Genomic DNA, 7710 nt, shown 5'->3' with positions numbered 1-7710 from the left:
TTGCTGAACCTCTTAGGAAGTGGAATAGAGAAGCCAAAATACAAGAGGGGAAAGATGGGCATGGGGAGGTAAAAGTGGCTTGAAGCTGGAGTGGCCTAGTGGCAAAATCACCGCCACTGTTAGGGGCTACTCTGACTTAGGCAGTCATGGGGTGAGTGCCACAAGGGCTGCTGTGCAGCACAGAATAGGTGGGAGGCTCTGTGTTCCCAGAAGCCTTTACACTGGAACTGAGAGGTAGCATAGGGGCATATTCACCATCCCAGCACTGCTTCAACACCAGGAAAATTCCTCCAGGTGCTATTATGTATTCCCTTTACAGGTCCTATATGCTCTCAGAGGAGTGTAAACAAGGACCACAGTGGAGACCAGGATCTGCCCACTGACTTTCAATGTTCTCTGACTGTGGGAAATATTTCACTGAGTTGTCTCCCATTATTAAAGAGAAGATTTACTGAAACTGGAGCTCATACTTCATGTCTATATTGGGGAAGGCAAGTTCTGTAAAATTGTCAATATGGCCTAGCATTTACTTTCTCTTTTGAATGGTTCCTTTATTTATTCTCATCTCTGTTTTCAAATTAAACAAATGGTGCTCAAGGTCTGTCTGATATAAGGAAGGGGAATTTGATGTAGAATGGAAATCCCCAAATAAGTGCCTTTTTTAATTATTTTATTTGCTAGGATTTAATGTCACTAAAAAATTATGATGTGGACACACAAAACTGAAGTGCCCATTCCAAAGTATTCGGCAGTGCGGCATTGTTTGTGTGGAATTAAGAAGTGAGCATCTGGCCAAACTGTATCTGTCTAATGTTAATATGGTTTTATTCTGAATCTACTGTCTGATGACTTAATCATTTTTAATATATTGTTTCTGCCTGATGAACTCTATTATCTTCTCTTGCCTTGCTCTGTATCTGTTATGCTGTGTGGACTTTCCATTTGATAGAATTTTAATAGGGTTGTGCCTGCTACTGATTTTCAGAGGCTAAATGTGTTGTATTATTTTTTGACCTCTGATTTTGTTGTCTGGCTGGTGACATGTATACAATTTTCAAGAGAGGGGGAAAAAAACCTTTCAGACAAAATAACTTCTACAAGCAATGCTGCACATTAACGCTATTAGTAGAGGTTAGCAGAACTGTATGTAGCTTGTGTTGGGATTTACAGACCCCATACAAAGACTTGTCTACCTTTACAGCATTGCAGCAGCACAGCTGCGTCAGTGCCACTGTAGTGCTTAGTGAAGACTCTACCTACGCTAAAGGGACAGCTTCTCCCGTCAGTGTAGGTCTTCCACCTCCCCAAGAGGTGGGAGCTAAGTCGATGGGAGAAGCCCTCCTGTCGTCATAGCACTGTCTACACGGGGAGTTCAGTCAGTATACCTGTCCTGAGCAACATACTTATAGTGATGTATGTTTATAGAGTAGACCTGGGCTAAGGGAGTGGAGGAGCAATATTGGACCAATGGGGGCCCTGCTCCTCAGCAGCTGTGGAGCAAATTTCAAATGGAGGAGTCCCGGTGTCTGGCACTCTCAGTTGTGGGTCACATATCAATCTTAGGTCAGACTGTCAGAAAACAGGGCAGATACCCCAAACTGGAGTTTTATAATTATATAATTAGATTCCACCAAGCCAGTAACAAATGTATGCTCTGGATTACTATTAGTCTCACCATGGAGCCACTCAGTCCTCTTAAGCTCTCCAGCACATCTTGCCACTTAAACAAGCTGGACTTCTGTGATGAAAGATTATTAAAACCAAAAATCACCTCACATTAGGTTACTCCCAGCCCCAAAGGGCCGGTCACTTACCCCAGGTCGATGGATGCTCTGGATCTCACACCAAAAATAACTCTGGTAGCCAATCCTTTAGTAAACTAACTAAAGATTTATTAGCTAAGAAAAAGAAATGAGTTATTGAGAGGTTAAATCAGGTAAAGTACATAACAGATGAAGCAGAGTTTGTAAGTCCAAATGATAGCAGTGATGTGGTATCTGCTAGTTTCCCATGGGTCTCTCAGGGTTGCCCAAAATGGCTTTGGAGATCCCTGTCTTTTATCTGGAATGCCCCCTGACAATATCCAAATAGATCAGAGATTCAGAATTGCTCCGAGGGTTCCTTCTTATAGCTGAAAACAGTCTGTCAAGCATTTCCATCACAGCATAGGTTCATAGATTTCCCATTGTTGAGCACACAATGACCCACACTTTGAGGTCAACATGTTCCTTCATTTACATTCCAAAGGCTCCAATCTCCAGTGGGTAACCATAATTTAACCACAATATGATAAATAGAAACAATTCTTCATTAGTTTTCATGCAGCTTTACACATCAAGTAAATTCACATTTAAATTTTATTAGAGAATATTTAAAAAAATAAACGATACAGAAAATTTGAAGCGTTAGTTATTGGTCATTGGGGGTAACATGCAGAGTAAAGGGGTATGTTGGTGTTTTGGGGCTGGGCAGCACACATAGTATATACAGACTGCAATATCCCCAATGAGGGGTGGGTAACCGGTGGGCGGGATCAGGAGACAGTCGATAAACGGTGAGGGTCCACCACCCATACGGGAGGCAGGGACAGTCATGGGTATAAGCAAGCGGGCTGGGTAATGGGGATGGGGTGACCCTCACGTGGCGGGATTCAGCTAGGTTTGGTGGGTTTAGGGCTCGGGGGATAGGGTCCAGCAGGGGGTGTGTGTGGGTGCACGAGGTCTCCCCGGCTCACTCTTGGTATTGGCGGTGGCCGGTGATGTGCTCGATGTAAATGTCCCGGGACCAACGGATAGTGTCCGAGACAATTAGGCGTCTCATGAGCCGCGCGTAATGACGGCCCACCCCACAGGTCCTGAGCACGCGTTCGTTACACGGGTCCCAGGCACCCAGGGCCCCAACGAGCAGAGCGTCGACGTGCACCTCGTAACCCTTAGTCCGCAGGGTGTCAGCCAGGGGGGTGTATTTTTCGAGCTTGCGGGCTCGGGCTTTGCAGAAGGCCAGGGTCCTGTTCTCGAACGGAATCGCTACGTCGACCAGGATGATCTTTTTTCCCACCTCGTCCGTGACGACGATGTCCGGGCGCAGCGGGCTGTCGGTGCCGGGGACGGTGCGGTTGACAGCGATCTCTCCCAGACGCGGGTTGATGGCCTTCACTAGACGGTCCTGGACGGCGTTGGGGCGTAGTTGCCAGGCTCTGGCGTGGGGCTTGCAGCAGCATAGGACGTGGGGCAGGGTTTCGTTGATGTACCCGCAAGTAAATTCACATTTAAATACTAATGCACATTTCAATCTAAGGCTAATTAAGTACAGGAAAACAATACTGTCAGCATCTCTCTTGATTTCTATCAGCAGAAGTGAATTGGCCTGAATACATATTGACACACTCAACCCTTCTTTGATATTCAAACACAAGTGAATTGCCCTGTTGCTCTGATCTGAGGTGGTCTGTCTGCATCACAGAGCTGGTAACCTGTTTAGAAAGCATTACAGGAAGATCTGCTCGAAAGAGGACTTGACAGTTAAGTAGAGAGAGGGAGGCTGAGGCTTGGGTTTCTTGATGACCGGGCTGCTGAGGGTCGAGGTAGTAGCTAGGAAAACCAGAGTGCTGGCTGGCTCAGGGAAAGGCAGACCCAGTTTGGAGTGGGGGTGGCACTGGGGGAAGGGGTGCCTGGTCTGAAGACTGAGCTGCTCCACAGGACTAGGAAGGAGAACAAACAGAGATGGAAGATTTAATGAATGATACTGAAGCTAGTTTAGAAAATGTTGAAGGGGATGGCAGGGAGAAGACTTGGTTAAAGGTTAGAAAAAAGAAAAAGGTGGATCTGTCTGATCCAGAAGAAGGAGCAGCAAGGAATGAACAGTGGACAAAACTTCATAATTGTGAAATCACTGCTAGCTGATGTGAAGAGAGGGGATATTAATCCCCTGAGAGTAGCAGAGTGGATTCAGAAATGGGATGGCGATATAGTAAGAGCTGAGAAACTACAGGTGGTGATTTGTTAGTGGAATGTAAAAACAAAGAACAAGTGGGGAAACTACGTAAGGTTAAGGGTCTAGGAAAACTGAAAGTAAGCTGTCAGCTGCTCAAATTTCTGATGCAAACCAGACGGGTAGTTTATGCTACTCTGATTGAAATGATTAAAGATGCAATAATAGAAGGTATAGGTAATGATAAGGTGATTTGTGCTAAGTGGTTAATCAGCAGGAGAGGCGGTGAAGCAAACCCTCAACAGCTGTCCTAGTCACATATCAAAGGGTCTCTGTCAGAAAGAATGACAATAGGGTACCAGATTTCTAGATTAATCCATATAGCCTTCCTCTTTTGAGATGCTACAGTTGACAAGGATGGTTAAGAAAGCAGTAGGAATACAATTCAGAACACTAATAAGACCATTTATTGAGTATGGGTGTCAGGCTTTTAGTTTGGCATCAATACTGAATTTAAGAAAGCTCAACTCAGTCCAAGTTCAGGTGTTGTGAATTGCTTGTGGTACCTTCAACACAATACCTCTGTGTGTACTGCGGATAGCTGTGGGTGAAATGCCTATTACTTTAAGAATGACACTTTTAGACGAAAGCTTATGCTCTAATAAATTTGTTAGTCTCTAAGGTGCCACAAGTACTCCTGTTCTTCTTTTAGACTTAACCTTTTAGGCAAAAGTAATTGGAAACTGTGAAAAAGGAAATACTAAATTAATATATGATCAATGCTGGGAATTAGGCTGTCAATGTGTAGGACAAAAACTCAAAATGACTCAGGTGAGTAGGGTTAAAATTTGGACAAAGGATCTTAGTGAAAAGAAAGACCTAAAAGAGATTAAAATCTATAGCTTTGGGGAAATCCATTATAATTGGAAAATTTTACATCCTGAGCTAGATATGAAACTGTATATTGAAATGAAAAGAGGAAAAGGAGTGTTAAATGTGCAAGATATAGCAAATAAATACTTTTGTGATAAATGGGGATGCTACTGCCTAATGTATACTGATGGCTCCAGAGAGGGTAATAACAGGAAGAGTGGGAACAGTATTCTGTGTTCCTTTGCTCAGAATCAAGACAATGGTATGGCTATCAAAATTTGTAGCCGTTTTGATGGCTGAACTGGCAAGGATAATGCTGACATTAAATTGGGTCATAGATGTGCGCCCAGCTGCTGTGGTCATCCTCTCTGATTCCTTATCAGGATTACTGGTGAACAGAAGCGGCACTTCAGATAGCAGAAATTATATACTTAATGAAATATTGCTGTTAACAGAATTGATGCAGTTGGATGTAATCATAGTAATAGCATAGATCCCAGCACATGTAGAGGTTGTGGGTAATGAGACAGCAGACAAAGTAGTAAAAGATGCTGTCAAACACGAGCAAATTGATTTAGAAATTCCTTTAAGTAAACTGGAATTTTAAAATCTAATTAAAAATGAATTCAGAAAGGAATGGCAGGATATATGGGCAAAAGAAACAAAGGGAAAATATTCTGGGAAATATTCCCAAGAGTAGAAAATGCTGATATACTCCAAGGCCCTGACAGAGTGAAGTGAATCTATTTAGAATTTTAACTGGCCATAGTGGCTTAAATAGTAATTTGTTTCTAAGAAACAGACATAAAGATGGATTATGTGGGATGTGCAAGGTCCAAGAAACAGTTGATCAAAAGGAGGTATTCATATGAAAACTTAGAGGCTTTAAAGTATCAACATTTTAACTGCAAAACCTATTACAGGCAGTCAAGCAAATTGGCCCCTATATAAAAAAGCAATATTGAAATTCTTTAAGAATACTTGGAAAAGTAAAGGACTTTAATTCTTTAATTATCTATGGTGTCCAGTGCTCGGTTGGTCATAGACTCAACAAGTGAGTTTGCTTCTCCATGAAATAAAAGAAGTAGATGGAGAGTGAAGAAGAGGCTGTCGAGAGGGAGGAAGCTGGTTTTCAGCTTCTGGGGACAAACTGATCCACAGGAGAGGGTCCGGACCGTGGGTAATACTCAACTAGGAAGATAGAGGCCTGCCCCTTTTCATCTCCCGCACTCTCTGCTCAGGGAGAATTACTGGACACTAGAAAGAGAGCTGGGGCATTCTCAGTTGACTGACTGAGCTACTGGCACTGATTGGGAACTCCTGCTGGGGAGAAAGCAGGCTGTTACTACACCCCAAATTGAAGAGAGAGTGGGGAGGTAGTAAGCAACCCAGGGAATGCTGGTCAGATGCACCAGAAAGAGGTGACCAAGACATTATCCCCTTTGGGCCCTGGGCTGGACCCAATGGAGAGGGAGGACCTAGGTCCCCCTACCTTCCCACCTTCCCAGGGTGAGAGAACTCCAAGGGTACTGGGGAATTGATAGGCCATAGCCTGCCCACTAGGCATGCTGGTTGTGACACTGCACCCATATTCTTCATAATGATGTTATTATGATATTTTATGCAAGATGGGTCATGTGAGATGTCGTTGAAAAGGTTATGATTGGCTGAATATGATTATCCTATTTGTACGTGGTTGTGGGCAGACGGGATCGAACCTGGGGCTACTGGACTAAATGCATGAGCCTCTAGCCACATGCCTGTTAACTCAGGCTGTAGCGGACTCATTAATCTCTAAGTGGTCTTGGTGCCACTTCATGGGACAGAGCACCACACACAGGATGTGTGTGGTTGCATATGAATGTATCATTTTTGTATCTGAAGTTATGAATATTGACTATGTATCTATTTCACACGTAGCTATTCCTGGGCAATGCCCACTAGGCAAATTATTCTCAGTCTAGATGGCTGGCTTGGAAGGGCCCATTCAGGTTAATGAGCAATTAGGAAGAAACAATAGCCTTAGGAGAAGCTTCTCTCCCACCTGGTGAGCCTTCCTGTAAATGCTCCAAACAACCCATGGGGGATGGCTGCTATGACTCTACAGGGACATGTGACCAGGTCAACCTGGTGCTGGACTCTATCTTGTGATGTCAGTATTTTTCCATTAACTGGTGTGGGAGCCAAGCTTTGAAACAAAGGGTTCCAGCCATATGCAAAAGCTATATAAGGCAGAGGAGTGACATCATCTTGGCTCTTCACTGACTCCTCACCCAAGAAGACTCCTGGAAATACCTGAGGAACAAAGACTGAACTGGAGGAAGTGCTGGACCCAGGCTAAAGGGATTTTTAGCTTATGAATGGAACACCTGGGGATTCCAAGCTGTAAAGTAAGTGCAGCTTCCCCTTAGGCATCTGCACCCTGCTTGTATCATCACTTAGGGTGAGAATCTGCTCTTCATATCCAATCTATTTAGTATATTAAGCTTACTTTGCTATTTTGTTTATTTGCTAGTTAATCTGCTTTGATCTTTTTGCTATCCCTTATAATCACTTAAACTCTATCTTTTGTAGTTAATAAATTTGTGTGAAAGTTACTAGTGACCCCCCCCCCCCGCCCTTAACAGCTAGCAGCCTTTATGTCAGCCAGCGGCCATTAGGGGGAAGCAAATACCTCACTACACAGTAGTCTGAACTTTTGAACTGTCTTCTCTCCTCTGCCTTGAGGCAGAGGGAACAAGCCCCAAGCTGGTTTTCACTGACCAAATAGCAAAAGCCCGGGTCTGACAACCACCAATCAAGTGTTAACACGGCAAGGGCCTTTTTCTGAATGTGTATAAAAAATCTGTAAAATGTGTGTAAAACAGAGTTTTTGTACCAAGGTGCAAAGCTCTCCTTTCTTCTGCA

Source organism: Malaclemys terrapin, chromosome 2 (assembly GCF_027887155.1).
Source record: "Malaclemys terrapin pileata isolate rMalTer1 chromosome 2, rMalTer1.hap1, whole genome shotgun sequence".
Lineage (NCBI taxonomy): Eukaryota > Metazoa > Chordata > Testudines > Emydidae > Malaclemys > Malaclemys terrapin.
This window is presented reverse-complemented; position numbering follows the sequence as displayed.